This window comes from Manis javanica, chromosome 17 (assembly GCF_040802235.1).
Source record: "Manis javanica isolate MJ-LG chromosome 17, MJ_LKY, whole genome shotgun sequence".
NCBI classification, from domain to species: domain Eukaryota; kingdom Metazoa; phylum Chordata; class Mammalia; order Pholidota; family Manidae; genus Manis; species Manis javanica.
In genome coordinates this window covers 35,372,945-35,389,803 of record NC_133172.1, presented here as the reverse complement: position 1 = coordinate 35,389,803, position 16,859 = coordinate 35,372,945, and the positions used below count along the sequence as shown (strand labels likewise).

The 16,859-nt window shown below is 37.9% G+C and overlaps 1 protein-coding gene and 1 non-coding gene across 4 annotated transcripts in view; one reads left to right on the top strand and one right to left on the bottom strand.

Moving 5' to 3' along the window:
• FTO (FTO alpha-ketoglutarate dependent dioxygenase) overlaps window positions 1–16,859 on the bottom strand; it is a 441,881-nt gene that overhangs the window by 306,959 nt on the left and 118,063 nt on the right. The window lies entirely within an intron of this gene.
• LOC118968935 (U6 spliceosomal RNA) lies at window positions 7,203–7,309 on the top strand. Its single transcript, XR_005056818.1, has one exon. It is a non-coding gene; the product is annotated as a U6 spliceosomal RNA (small nuclear RNA).

The following is a 16,859-nucleotide window of genomic DNA, read 5'->3' as shown; positions in this document are numbered from 1 at the left end:
ATTTATAAGCAGAATGGATAAGATGCAAGAGGCCATTGAAGGAATAGAAGCCAGAGAACAGGAACGTATAGAAGCTGACATAGAGAGAGATAAAAGGATCTCCAGGAATGAAACAACACTAAGAGAAATATGTGACCAATACAAAAGGAAAAACATTCGTATTATAGGGATACCAGAAGAGGAAGAAAGAGGAAAAGGGATAGAAAGTGTCTTTGAAGAAATAATTGCTGAAAACTTCCCCAAACTGGGGGAGGAAATAATCGAACAGACCATGGAATTATACAGAACCCCCAACAGAAAGGATCCAAGGAGGACAACACCAAGACACATAATAATTAAAATGGCAAGGATCAAGGACAAGGAAAGAGTTTTAAAGGCAGCTAGAGAGAAAAAGGTCACCTATAAAGGAAAACCAATCAGGCTAACATCAGACTTCTCAACAGAAACCCTACAGGCCAGAAGAGAATGGCATGATATACTTAATGCAATGAAACAGAAGGGCCTTGAACCAAGGATACTGTATCCAGCACGACTATCATTTAAATATGATGGTGGGATCAAACAATTCCCAGACAAGCAAAAGCTGAGGGAATTTGCTTCCCACAAACCACCTCTACAGGGCATCCTACAGGGACTGCTCTAGATGGGAGCACCCCTAAAAAGAGCACAGAACAAAACACACAACATATGAAGAAGGGAGGAGGAGGAATAAGAAGGGAGAGAAGAAAAGACTCTCCAGACAGTGTATATAACAGCTCAATAAGCGAGCTAAGTTAGGCAGTAAGATACTAAAGAAGCTAACCTTGAACCTTTGGTAACCACGAATCTAAAGCCTGCAATGGCAATAAGTACATATCTTTCAATAGTCACCCTAAATGTAAATGGACTTAATGCACCAATCAAAAGACATAGAGTAATAGAATGGATAAAAAAGCAAGACCCATCTATATGCTGCTTACAAGAAACTCACCTTAAACCCAAAGATAAGCATAGACTAAAAGTCAAGGGATGGAAAAACATATTTCAGGCAAACAACAGTGAGAAGAAAGCAGGGGTTGCAGTACTAATATCAGACAAAATAGACTTCAAAACAAAGAAAGTAACAAGAGATAAAGAAGGCCACTACATAATGATAAAGGGCTTAGTCCAACAAGAGGATATAACCATTCTAAATATATATGCACCCAATACAGGAGCACCAGCATATGTGAAGCAAATACTAACAGAACTAAAGAGGGAAATAGACTGCAATGCATTCATTGTAGGAGACTTCAACACACCACTCACCCCAAAGGATAGATCCACCGGGCAGAAAATAAGTAAAGACACACAGGCACTGAACAACACACTAGAACAGATGGACCTAATAGACATCTATAGAACTTTACATCCAAAAGCAACAGGATATACATTCTTCTCAAGTGCACATGGAACATTCTCCAGAATAGACCACATACTAGCTCACAAAAAGAGCCTCAGTAAATTCCACAATATTGAAATTCTACCAACCAATTTTTCAGACCACAAAGGTATGAAAGTAGAAATAAATTCTACAAAGAAAACAAAAAGGCTCACAAACACATGGAGGCTTAACAACATGCTACTAAATAATCAATGGATCAATGAACAAATCAAAATAGAGATCAAGGAATATATAGAAACAAATGACAACAACAACACTAAGCCCCAACTTCTGTGGGATGCAGCGAAAGCAGTCTTAAGAGGAAAGTATATAGCAATCCAGGCACACTTGAAGAAGGAAGAACAATCCCAAATGAATAGTCTAACATCACAATTATTAAAACTGGAAAAAGAAGAACAAATGAGGCCTAAAGTCAGCAGAAGGAGGGACATAATAAAGATCAGAGAAGAAATAAACAAAATTGAGAAGAATAAAACAATAGCAAAAATCAACGAAACCAAGAGCTGGTTCTTTGAGAAAATAAACAAAATAGATAAGCCTCTAGCCCAACTTATTAAGAGAAAAAGAGAGTCAACACAAATCAACATAATCAGAAATGAGAATGGAAAAATCACGACAGACTCCACAGAAATACAAAGAATTATTAAAGACTACTATGAAAACCTATATGCCAACAAGCTGGAAAACCTAGAAGAAATGGACAACTTCCTAGAAAAATACAACCTCCCAAGACTGACCAAGGAAGAAACACAAAAGTTAAACAAACCAATTACAAGCAAAGAAATTGAAACAGTAATCAAAAAACTACCCAAGAACAAAACCCCGGGGCCGGACGGATTTACCTCGGAATTTTATCAGACACACAGAGAAGACATAATACCCATTCTCCTTAAAGTGTTCCACAAAATAGAAGAAGAGGGAATACTCCCAAACTCATTCTATGAAGCCAACATCACCCTAATACCAAAACCAGGCAAAGACCCCACCAAAAAAGAAAATTACAGACCAATATCCCTGATGAACGTAGATGCAAAAATACTCAATAAAATATTAGCAAACAGAATTCAACAGTATATCAAAAGGATCATACACCATGACCAAGTGGGGTTCATCCCAGGGATGCAAGGATGGTACAACATTCGAAAATCCATCAACATCATCCACCACATCAACAAAAAGAAAGACAAAAACCACATGATCATCTCCATAGATGCTGAAAAAGCATTTGACAAAATTCAACATCCATTCATGATAAAAACTCTCAGCAAAATGGGAATAGAGGGCAAGTACCTCAACATAATAAAGGCCATATATGATAAACCCACAGCCAGCATTATACTGAACAGCGAGAAACTGAAAGCATTTCCACTGAGATCGGGAACCAGACAGGGATGCCCACTCTCCCCACTGTTATTTAACATAGTACTGGAGGTCCTAGCCACGGCAATCAGACAAAACAAAGAAATACAAGGAATCCAGATTGGTAAAGAAGAAGTTAAACTGTCACTATTTGCAGATGATATGATACTGTACATAAAAAACCCTAAAGACTCCACTCCAAAACTACTAGAACTGATATCGGAATACAGCAAAGTTGCAGGATACAAAATCAACACACAGAAATCTGTAGCTTTCCTATACACTAACAACGAATCAATAGAAAGAGAAATCAGGAAAACAATTCCATTCACCATTGCATCAAAAAGAATAAAATACCTAGGAATAAACCTAACCAAGGAAGTGAAAGACTTATACTCTGAAAACTACAAGTCACTCTTAAGAGAAATTAAAGGGGACACTAATAAATGGAAACTCATCCCATGCTCATGGCTAGGAAGAATTAATATCGTCAAAATGGCCATCCTGCCGAAAGCAATATACAAATTTGATGCAATCCCTCTCAAATTACCAGCAACATTCTTCAATGAATTGGAACAAATAATTCAAAAATTCATATGGAAACACCAAAGACCCCGAATAGCCAAAGCAATCCTGAAAAAGAAGAATAAAGTAGGGGGGATCTCACTCCCCAACTTCAAGCTCTACTACAAAGCCATAGTAATCAAGACAATTTGGTACTGGCACAAGAACAGAGCCACAGACCAGTGGAACAGATTAGAGACCCCAGAAATTAACCCAAACATATATGGTCAATTAATATTTGATAAAGGAGCCATGGACATACAATGGCAAAATGACAGTCTCTTCAACAGATGGTGCTGGCAAAACTGGACAGCTACATGTAGGAGAATGAAACTGGACCATTGTCTAACCCCATATACAAAGGTAAACTCAAAATGGATCAAAGACCTGAATGTAAGTCACGAAACCATTAAACTCTTGGAAAAAAACATAGGCAAAAACCTCTTAGACATAAACATGAGTGATCTCTTCTTGAACATATCTCCCCGGGCAAGGAAAACAACAGCAAAAATGAGCAAGTGGGACTACATTAAGCTGAAAAGCTTCTGTACAGCGAAAGACACCATCAATAGAACAAAAAGGAACCCTACAGTATGGGAGAATATATTTGAAAATGACAGATCTGATAAAGGCTTGACGTCCAGAATATATAAAGAGCTCACACGCCTCAACAAACAAAAAACAAATAACCCAATTAAAAAATGGGCAGAGGAACTGAACAGACAGTTCTCCAAAAAAGAAATACAGATGGCCAAGAGACACATGAAAAGATGCTCCACATCGCTAATTATCAGAGAAATGCAAATTAAAACTACAATGAGGTATCACCTCACACCAGTAAGGATAGCTGCCATCCAAAAGACAAACAACAACAAATGTTGGCGAGGCTGTGGAGAAAGGGGAACCCTCCTACACTGCTGGTGGGAATGTAAATTAGTTCAACCATTGTGGAAAGCAGTATGGAGGTGCATCAAAATGCTCAAAACAGACCTACCATTTGACCCAGGAATTCCACTCCTAGGAATTTACCCTAAGAACGCAGCAATCAAGTTTGAGAAAGACAGATGCACTCCTATGTTTATCGCAGCACTATTTACAATAGCCAAGAATTGGAAGCAACCTAAATGTCCATCTGTAGATGAATGGATAAAGAAGATGTGGTACATATACACAATGGAATACTACTCAGCCATAAGAAGTGGAAAAATCCAACCATTTGCAGCAACATGGATGGAGCTGGAGAGTATTATGCTCAGTGAAATAAGCCAAGCGGAGAAAGAGAAATACCAAATGATTTCACTCATTTGAGGAGTATAGGAACAAAGGAAAAACTGAAGGAACAAAACAGCAGCAGAATTACAGAACCCAAAAATGGACTAACAGGTACCAAAGGGAAAGGAACTGGGGAGGATGGGTGGGCAGGGAGGGATAAGGGGGGGGAAGAAGAAGGGGGGTATTAAGATTAGCATGCATGGGGGGGAGGGAGAGGGGGGGGGGAGGGCCGAACAACACAGAGAGGACAAGTAGTGACTCTACAACATTTTGCTAAGCTGATGGACAGTAACCGTAATGTGGTTGTTAGGGGGGACCTGATATAGGGGAGAGCATAGTAAACATAGTATTCTTCAGGTAAGTGTAGATTAAAAATTTAAAAAAAAAAAAAGAAAGAAAGAAAGAAAAGGGGGATTACTCCTTAACAGGATAAAACTATTGGTAAATCAAAGATCAACGCATGCTTTAAATATCCTTAATGTTGATCACTTAAAGGGTGTCAGATGATCAGCTATGGAGGTACTCTTTTCTGATAATATTCCTTTCTCTTAATTAAAAAAAAAAAAAAAAAGCAGTTACTGTGTGCTGACCTCCAATGAGTTCTGCACAGTGGTATAGAGGGCATGTCAAAGTGTGGGCAAAGGGTCTGTTTGTTTCTACGCAGAAGATCAAGGCCTAGCTTGGATACCCAGAAAATGAACTAAGATACGATATGAGGAGGAGCTTCCGGCATCAGCACTCTCTGGAGGACTCGTGCCGGGGGATGATCATCAAAAAGCCTCCACAGGGATCCGGACGATGCTGCGGTTGTGGCTGCATCCAGCCCACCATCTCCTGGACTTGCCATAAGAAGGAGGAGGGAGATGTCTAGGCTGGCATGTGCATACAGTGAGACAACGAATTTGACTGGATCTGTACTGTTGGAACTCAACCAGGAGTTGGGAGGGGTGCAAGTTGTAGCACCCCAAAATCTCATGACTATAGACTATCTATGGTTAAAAGAACATATGGGATGTGAACAGATCCCAGAAATGGGCTGCTTTAATTTGTCTGATGGTTCAAGTACAGTTGGAAAATATCCATCATATCATAGATAAATTTTAACAAATGCCTAGGGTGCCTAAATGGTTTTCTTGGCTTCACTGGAGATGGCTGGTAATTATAGATTTGCTTTGTTTATGTCACCGTATTCCTATTATGTCAATATGTGTGTGCAAATTAGTTAGTAGTTTAAAACCTATACATACTTAAGGTACTATACAAGAAGATATGTCAAAGAAATAATCAATCCTCCCAAGTTTCCTTCATATGCTACATCTATAGCTTTTCTTCTTCCTTCCTAATTACAAACTTTAAATAGAATTCGTGCCTCATATCGAATTTACCGAGTATCATAATTCCTCCAGGTGGTAAAGATACCTCGAGACAAGTGCTGGGCATAGAAGCCACAGGGCATAAATCTGCAAAGAAGTAAAAAGCTAACCTTTGCAAACAATATGGCTTCTCTCTCACTTACCAACTTTACATTTCCCTGTATGGCCCCGGAAGATGACTGGTTAGCCAGAGACGGGTAAGATTCCTCAAGGGAGGAACAACCTAAGACAGGCACAGTCGCAGGGGGGCCATCAGGTGAGAATTTGGGGATCAACAGAGGTGAGGCTCAGAACCTCACCCCCCCTGCTTTGAGAGAAATCTTCTGCATCCGTGGATGTCTTGCTGCCCTTGTCTAGCCTGGATTAATACTTAGTCCATAGGCACACACCTGATCATCTGATCATCTACATTTGCCTTCTTACAGCACTAAACTATGTTTTCTACCTTTATCTTGCATCTACCTACCACTTCAGCATTTTATTAAAAATAATAATAATAATAATAATAGGAGAAATGTGGGATCAACATATAAATCAAGTACAAAAATCAAATGAATATTCATATTTGACCTGATGGTTTATAGGTCATATTGCATGATCAAAACCGAAAGTTTCTGTGATGACTGCCCTTGTACTGTTCACCATGTAAGAATTTATTCACTCTGTAAGAATTCGTTCACCATGTAAGAACTTGTTCGTTATGCTTCAGAAGATTGGAGACTGACGAGAATTAGGCTTGAGATGGATTAATGATTGTACATTGAGCATTGACCCCCCTATACTGAATTTTATTGTTGTTAACAACCATTTGATCAATAAATATGAGAGATGCCCTCTCAAAAAAAAAAAAAAAAAAAAAAAAAAAAAAATCAAATGAATATTCATATTTGACCTGATGGTTTATAGGTCATATTGCATGATCAAAACCGAAAGTTTCTGTGATGAATGCCCTTGTACTGTTCACCATGTAAGAATTTATTCACTCTGTAAGAATTCGTTCACCATGTAAGAACTTGTTCGTTATGCTTCAGAAGATTGGAGACTGACGAGAATTAGGCTTGAGATGGATTAATGATTGTACATTGAGCATTGACCCCCCTATACTGAATTTTATTGTTGTTAACAACCATTTGATCAATAAATATGAGAGATGCCCTCTCAAAAAAAAAAAAAAAAAAAAAAAAAAAAAAAAAAAAAAGAACCTATGTGTAGTGCTCGCTTTGGCAGCACATATACTAAAATTGGAACAATATAGAGAAGATTAGCATGGCCCCTGCGCAAGGATGACATGCAAATTCATGAAGCGTTCCATATTTTTAAAAAAAAAAAAAGAACCTATGTGTAACCTATCAAATCATACCTCATGCTGTAGATTAATGCTACATGAGAAAGTCAGATATTAACTTGCTTAGGTGAACTACAGCAGAACCATAAAAACTCTCCATAATAAGTTATACATACAAAATACCACAGTTAACTACACTGGTCATAAAAATTTTAATTACTGTAAAATTTTAGAACAGATAAAGAAACAAAGGCCCATCCAGATATAAAGTGACTTGCAAGAGATTACACTGCTGGTCATAAGAGAATCATAACTCACATTCTCATTTCCCAAGCACAAGGTTATTTCCAATATACTCCACCATACCAACCCTGAGGCAAGAACAATTTTATCTTTCAAGAGAAAACTGCAGAAATGCTTAATTTTAACTTAAAAAGAATATATAAACACAGACATTTTTATTTTTTAATTAAATAAATGTTGTTCTTTAAATTTAAAACCAATACTTACAACAACTAGTTTCAGACCCTCAAGTCCTGGTTGCATTGGTAGCTCTACAATGCTTTCAAGATATTTTTTTAACTTATTTATCACTTCTTGTTCACTCTCTCATATCTGAGCTTCTGCTATAGCAGCCAAAGTAGAAAACCTGATAATCCGCAAAATATCAGGAGGGATTCTCAGGAGGATTTTGCTTCAGTAGTGGTATAAAATCAGCCCTAGACTGCTTCTCTATTACTTCCTAACAAAGTCTAAAAGCAAGACTGAAAGGATCAAACTGTTTCCAATCAAAAACTGTAAAAATGGAAAGCAAGACAAGACTATAAGTTAAGGTAAAATGACTGAAATGAATAGAAAAAGCAATCAATGAGACTCACCCCACATGTCACACATAACAGAATTAATAGACAAGTATATTTAAAACAGTGTTATAACTGTAGTTCATTAACTGTAAAAAGTTGAGGAAAGATAACATGGTAAGTAGAGAAACAGAAGAAATGAACAAAATTGCATCAAGCATCTAGATGGGAAAACCACAATGTCTGAAATGAAAAGTATTTGATAGGATTCAAATTGAGTTAGATATCACAGGAGAAAAGAATAGTGAACATGAAGACATAGCAATGGAAGTTATCCAAAAGGAAACAGAGGCAAAAAAAAAAATTAAAAGAGTACCAGTGAGCTGTGGAATGACTTCAAGCAGTTTAAACATGTAATTAATTAGAGTCAGCAAAGACTAGGACGATGGGGAAAAGAAAAACTATTGGCAAAAAATTTTCCAAATTTGATGAAAACTATAAATCCACAGATTCAAGATGTTCAGAGAAACCAACACACAAAAATATGAGGAAATAACACTAAGACACCATAAAACCAAATTACTTAAAATCAGTGAAAAAGAGACAATCTTTAAAGCAGTCAGAGAAAAAGAAATAATACATACATAGGGAGAAATTATAACACAAAATATCTCATTTAGAGAATGTTAGCCAGAAGAAAATGAAGAAACATTTTCAAAGAACTGAGAAAAAGAAAATTTGCCAAAATAGGATTTTAAATCAACCAAGCCAAATAGCTATCAAAGACAAAGGCAAAATAAATATTTTTTTCAAATTAGAAAAGCAGAAGTAATTCAACATCACCAGAGCTTCAATGTAAGCAATGAGAGGAAGACCATCAGGCAGAAAGAAAATGACACTAGATAGAAATCTGAGTCTTCAAAAAGGAATGAAGAGCATCAGAAATAGTAAGTACACTGGAAATATAAAAGACTTTATTCTTCACTATGTAAACCTTTTTAAAAGATAACTATTTAAAGCAAAAATAATAGTACATTGTGGGATTTATAATCTATGTAGAAGTGAAATGTGTAACAATAATAGCACAATGGCCAAAGAGAAATGGAAATACATTGTTCTAAGATTCTTATTCTTTATGTGAAGTACAATAGTACTACTTCAGGAAAGACTCTATTAAGATAAAGATGGATATTAGAAACCCAAAAACAACTATAAAATAACAACAAAGAATTATAGGTAATAACCAAGGGAAATGAAATGGAACTATGAAAAATCAATTCAAAAAGGGAGAAAGAGAAAATAAAGAGAACAAAGGGGAGATAGTAAAGTGGCAGGATTAAATCCAATCATGTAAACATAGATATTAAATGTAAAAAGTCTGAACAACCCAGTGAAAAGGAAGAGAACATCAGGTTAAATTTTTTTTTTAAATCAATGTCCAACTATATGTTTCCTATAAGAAATTGATTTTAAACATAAAGAAACAAAAGGGTTATAAGTAAAAAGACAGAACAATGTGAATGTACCTGATGCCACAAAACGTACACTTAAAAATAGTTAATAGTTTTATATTATGCATATTTTATAATAAAAAAAGATTTTAAAAAGTAAAAGAATGGAAAAATATTAGCCACAGTAATACTAATCAAAAGAAAGCTGAAGTAGCTATACTGATACCAGACAAAACGGGTTTCAGAGCAAAGAATATTTTAAGAGGTAAAGGAGAGTCATTTCATAATGATAAAGAAGTCAATTCATCAAGAGAATGCAGCAATCCTAAACATCTATGCAACTAACAACTGATCAACAAAATACATGCAGCAAAAACTGACAGAACAGCAGACTATATTCCACAATTACAGCTGAAGATTGTAACATTCCTCTCAATAATTGATAGAAGTAGACAGAACTCTCAGTAAGAATACAGAACACTTCAACACTATAAACCACCTTGACCTTACATTTATGTAACACTTAACTGAACAGTAGCAAAGTACACATTTGTTCCAAATGCACACTCAATATTTGCTAAGATAGACCACATCTGGATATTAGTACATTCAAAAAGATTCAAATCATTAAAAAATATGTTCTCTGAGGAAGAATGATATCAGAAATATGGCTGAATAGGACACCACTTAATTGTATGTCTCCCTCAACCAAAACAATTTGGCATCTATCAACAGACATAAGTGCCTCTGTGGAAGCTGTGGGATCCAGTACCATATGCCAAGGGACCTGAGAGGAGTTTTGCCCACACATGTATGAGCTGACAGGCATACAGACCTCAGTCCCTGCTGTGCACCCTGAAGTGGCCCATGAATGGACGCCAGTCCCTCTCAGTCAAGGTCCATGAGGCCTTAGAAAACAGTGATTTTAGGCAATCACCCACAGACAAGAGAGCCTTTATGGAAGTCTAGGAGTCCATCACAGAAGTTCCAGCACACCATTTGAGCAAAATATCTGAGACTAGATGTAGTGGAGAGGTAAGAGAAGAACAGTTTGCTTTTATCCACATTATTCCTTCCACTGGGGCTCAGCCAGTGCCAAGAGAACACTTCTTAACCCATGATTTCTCCCATGGAAAAAAGTGAAACCATGTGAGAGAGCAGCCAGCTTCCCCAAGCAGTGGGATCCTGACACAGAGGCCCATTTCTTGCTCTCATCCCACTGAGAGTACTAAGTTATGAGCTGCATAGCTTGGGGTCAGTGAGCAGCTGGAAGAACAATAGCCAGGGCTTGAAACAAAGGTATTAACAAGACACAGATCCTATTAACCTTATCATGGACTCTATCAAGAGGCCCTCCCATGAAACTCTGCAGTATCCCTACATGCTCATTTCTCCCACTGGCCCATGGGCACCCCTAGTACTCCATAGACTGATCTAAACACATTCTCATTCTGTGGCAAGATCCCTGCGCATGTTCCCGATGGTGGTGAGAGCAAGATTTTACAGATAGCTAGTGAGCATGCACAGAAAGCCATACCAAATACGTGGACCAGAGAGAGACCATAAACCTGAGCATTTAGCACTGCCCTTGGGAAAGCAAAAGCAAGATTGTCAGAACTTAGCCTGGTGCTTTGTAGTACTGAGAGAAGGCATACAGGCTTAAGAATTCTGCCACAAGAGGGAGCAAAAAGTGTGGAGCAGGGGTATCCACACAAAGTTTAAGAAAGCCTCAGAATCCCTAGCAGAGCTGACAGAAGGTATTTCTGGAAGTCAATCAGTAAATACTAGGAGGTAAGAGCTACTTCAAAAGCAAAGACAGCAATGCAATACTTTAAGGAAACTTAAGGAAAAATATGAAAAATCAAGGAAACATGACATCATCAAAGGATCACAATAATTTTCCAGCAACTGATTCCAAAGACATGGAGATCTGCAATTTACTAGATAAAGAATTCAGAGTAGCTGTTGTAAGGAAGCTCAACAATCTACAAAAACATGAGAAAGGCAATTCAATGAAATTGGAAAACAATATACAAACAAAAATGAGAAGTTAAACAAAAAGACAGAAATGACAAGGAACCAAACAAATTATGGAGCTAGAGAATACAATTAATTGAATTTTTTAAAAAATTCAATGGAGCTAGAGAATACAATTAATTGAATTTTTAAAAATGCAACAGACTATCAACAGCAGAATGGATCAAGCAGAAGAAAGAATCTGTGAAAAAGAAAACAAGAATGTAATAACCACATTGTTTTTCTTGTGAAAACTTCATAAGAGTGTATTTCAATGATACCTTAATAAAAAAATTTTTAAAACAGGCCCTTTAAAATTATCCAGTCAGAGTAAAATAAAGAAAGCAGGGAAAAAGAGTAAAGAAAGCCTACATAAACTATAAGATATGATCAAGAAAGGCAATCTGCAAATTACTGGGGTCCAAGGAAGAGAAGAGAGAGAAGGAGGCAGAAAGAACATTTAAAGAAATAATGGTTTATCTTTCTATGCTGAAAGATAGCAACCACACTACTGGGGGGTGAGGATTTAATAATAAGGGTAACTACTGAACCACTGTGCTGTATATCTGAAACGAATATATGATTGTATATCAACAATACTTCAATAAAAAAAAAGAAGAAGAATGGCTAAGAACTTCCCAAACCTGGGTATTTGGCCATCTAAATTCTTGACACTCATAGGTCCCCAAATATTTAACTCAAAAAAGACCTAACCCAAGACATTATAATAAAACTGTCAAACATCAAAGACAAATGAAGATAATCTTAAAAGCAGCAAGAGAAGCTTGTCATCTACAAGGAAACCCCCATAAGGTAATGAGAGGAAAGTTTCGTTAATGGAAAAAATGAGCAAAAGATAAAAAGAGAGAACACTCAAATAAATAAAATGAAAGAAGAGACATTACAACTGCTTCCACAAAAATACAAAGGATCAGAAGAGACTACTATGAACAATTACATGTCAACAAATTGAATAACCTAGAAGAAATGGATAAATTCCTAAAACTTTCACCTACCAAGGCTCAATCTGAAGAAACAGAAAATGTGAACAGACCAATAACAAGTAAGGATATTGAATGAGTAATCAAGTCTCCCAACAAAGAAAAGCTCAGGACTGAACAGTTTTGCTGGTTAATTCTACCAAACATTTAGAGAATTAATAACAATCCTTCTCAAACTTTTCCAAATAATTTAAAGAGGAAGGAAAATTTCCAAACTCATTTTATGAGGTCAGCATTACCCTAATACCAGAGCCCGATAAGGATAGTAGAAAAAAGAAAAACTACAACCCAATACTCCTGATGAATACAGATGCAAAAATTCTCAAAAAAAAAAAATAGCAAACTAAATTCAACAGCATATTAAAAGGGCCATACACCACAATCAAGTGGGATTATTCGCGGGATGCAAGGATGTTTCAGCATATGCATATCAATAAATGTAATCTACCACATTAATAAAATGCAAGATAAAAGTCATATGATCATCTCAACAGATGCTGAAAAGCATTTGACAAAACACAATATCCTTGTATGACCAAAAAAACTCTTCAAAAAAATGGATAAAGAAGGAATATACCTCAACATATTAAAGACCATATAGGACAAGCTCAAAAATAATATCATACTGAATGGTGCAAGTGTTAAAACTTTTCTTTGAAGATCAAGAACAAGACAAGGGTGACCACTCTCACCATTTCTATTGAGCATAATACTTAAAAGTCCTGGCCAGAGCAATTAAACAAGAAAAAATAATAATAGACATACAAACTGGGAAGGAACTGGGAAGTGGTCTTTGCAGATGACATGGTCTTACAGAAAGATCCTAAATACTCCAACAAAAAACTGCTAGAACTAATAAACAAATTCTGTTAAGTTGCAGGATACAATATCAACACAGAAATCTGTTGCAATTCTCTACACTAACAGTGAAGTATTTGGAAAAAAAATTCATTTACAAGAGTGTCATAAACAATAAAATAATAAAATACTTAGGAATAAATTTAAGGAGATGAAAGATCTGAACACTGAAAATTATAAGACTTTGATGAAAGAAATTGAAGAAGTAAATGGAAAGGTATTGTGTGTTCACGGATCAGAAGAATTAATACTACCAAAATGTCCATACTGCCCAAAGCCATCTATGGATTCAATGCAATTCCTATCAAAATTCCAATGGAATTTTTCACAAAAGTAGATTAAAACAATTCTAAAAATTGCACAGAACCACCAAAGACCCTGAATAGCCAACGTAATCCTAACAAAGAAGAACAAAGCTGGGAGCAACACACTTTCTGATTTCAAACTATACTACAAAGTTACAGTAATAAAACACTGTTGCTGGCATAGAAATAGACACATAGACACATTGGAGCAGAACCAAGAGCCCATAAATAATCCCGCCCACACATAGTCAACTAAAATTTGACAAAGTAGCCAAGAATACTCAATGGGGAAAGGATAGTCAATTCAGTTAATGCTGTTTGGAAAAACTGGATAATCACATACAGAAGAATACAATCAGATCCCTGTCTTACACTAGTCACAAAAATTAATTGAAAAAGGATTAAAGACTTAAACATAAAACTTGAAATCATAAAACTCCTGGAAGAAAAAATAAGGGAAAAGCCACTTGACATTGGTCTTGGCAACAATTTTTTGGACACGACAAAAACATAAGCAACAAAAGTAAAAAAGTGGGGCTTGATCAAAGTAACAAGCTTCTGCACAGCAAAAGAAACAATGAACAAAATGAAAAGTCAAGCTCTGGAATAGGAGAAAGTATTTGTAAACCATCAACCTGATAGGGGGCTATTATCAAAAATACATAAGGAACTCATATAACACAATATCAAAAAAATTTGATTTTATAAAGGGCAAAGGACCTGAATGCACATTTTTCCAAAGAAGACATACAAATGGCCAAAAGGTACATAAGGTGCTCAACACTCCCTGACTTCAAGCTCTACTACAAAACTACAGTACTCAAAACAATTTGTTACCAGCAAAGAACAGACCCATAGATCAATGGAACAGAATAAAGAGCCCAGATATAAACCTATACATACATGATCAATTAATACATGATAAGGAGCAATGAATATACAATAGGGAAAAGAAAGCCTCTTCGACTGGTGTTGGCAAAACTGGACAGCTACATGTAAGAGAATGAAAATGGATTATTGTCTAATTTCATATACAAAATACAAACTTGAAATGGATCAAAAACCTGAATGTAAGTCATGAAACCATAAAACTCTTAGAAGAAAACATTGGCAAAAATCTCGTGAACATAAGCATGAGCACAATTTTTCCCTGCACACATTTCCCTGGGCAAGGGAAACAAAATTAAAAATGAACAAGTGGGACTACATCAAACTAAAAAGCTTCTGTACAACAAAGGATACCATCAGCAGAACAAACAGGCATCCTACAGTACGGGAGAATATATTCATAAACAATTTATCCAATAAGGGGTTAACATCTAAAATACATAAAGAACTCTTATTCCTCAACACTCAATAAACAAATAACCTGATTAAAAAATGGGTGGAGAACCTGAACAGATATTTCTCCAAAGAAGAAATAAAAATGGCCAACAGGCACATGAAAAGATGTTCCACATCTATAATTGGAAAGGAAATGTAAATTAAAACCATAATGAGATATCACGTCACACCAGTTAAAATGACCAACATCCAAAAGACAAGAAATAACAAATGTTGGCAAGGATGCAGAGAAAGAGGAACCCTCCTACACTGTTGGTGGGAATGTCAATTGGTGCAACCACTGTGGAAAGCAGTATGGAGGTCCCGCTGAAAACTAAAAATAGAAATACTATCAGATCCAGTAATCCCAATTCTAGGAATTCAACCGAAGAAAACAAAATATCTGATTTAAAAAGATACATGCGAGGCGGAGCAAAGATGGCGGCGTGAGTAGAGCAGTGGAAATCTCCTCCCAAAAACACATGGAGCTATGAAAATATAATGAAGAAAAATCTTCCTAAAATAGAGACCACAGGACACAGGACAACATCCAGACCACATTAACACCTGCAATAACCCAGCGCCTTGCGAAGGGGGTAAGATACAAGCCCCGGCCCGGCGGGACCCGAGCGCCCATCCCCCCGGCTCCCGGTGGGTGGAAAGAAACCGGAGCAGTTTTTTTTTTTTTTTGGCGAGTGCTTTTTGGAAGTCTTAAAGGGACAGGGACCCCATTGCTAGGGAGGCAGGGTGGCAGGACCGGTGAGCGGGTGCCTGGGACCGGCGCCTGAGGACAAAGAATATCGCGCATTTTTCCCTGTGGGACCGGTGGGCGGGTGCCTGAGACCGGCACCTGAGGACGGAGGAAATCGCGCGTTTTTCCCCTTTTTTTTTCTCTTTTTGGCGAGTGCTTTTTGGAAGCCTTAAAGGGACAGAGACCCCGGTGCTAGAGAGGCAGGGAGGCGGGACTGGTGAGCGGGTGCCTGGGACCGGCGCCTGAGGACAAAGAATATCGCGCATTTTTCCCTGTGGGACCGGTGGGCGGGTGCCTGAGACCGGCACCTGAGGACGGAGGAAATCGCGCGTTTTTCCCCTTTTTTTCTCTCTTTTAGGCGAGTGCTTTTTGGAAGCCTTAAAGGGACAGGGACCCCGGTGCTAGGGAGGCAGAGCGGTGGGACTGGTGAGCGAGTGCCTAGGACCAGCGCCTGAGGACAAAGAATATCGAGCGTTCCTTCCCTGCGGGACCGGTGGGTGGGTGCCTGAGACCGGCACCTGAGGACGGAGGAAATCGCGCGTTTTTCCCCTTTTTTTTTCTCTTTTGGCGAGTGCTTTTTGGAAGCCTTAAAGGGACAGGGACCCCGGTGCCAGGGAGGCAGGGCGGTGGGACTGGTGAGCGGGTGCCTGGGACCGGCGCCTTAGGACAAAGAATATCGCGCGCTTTTCCCTGCGGGACCAGTGAACAGGTACTTTTTGGAAGCCTTGAAGGGGCAGGGACCCTTGCGCTAGGGAGGCAGGGCAGCAGGACCAGTGAGCGGGTGCCAGGGACCAGAGCCTGAGGAAAAAAAAAAATTACGTCTTTTTTCTTTTTTCTTTTTTTTTCTTTTTTTTTCCTGTTCCCTCTCTCATTGTTGCTGTTGTTGTTTTGGTTTGGAGAGTGCTTTTTGGAAGTCTTAAAGGGGCAGGACAGCTCACTTAGACCAGAGGCAGGGAATCTGGGGATCTCTGGGCACTCTAACCCCCTGGGCAGCAGGGAGAACAGAGGTCCCTTACGGAGATAAATAGCCTCCCAGCCGCTCCCCCTCCAACGGGGCTCCACCATTTTGGAGGAGCAG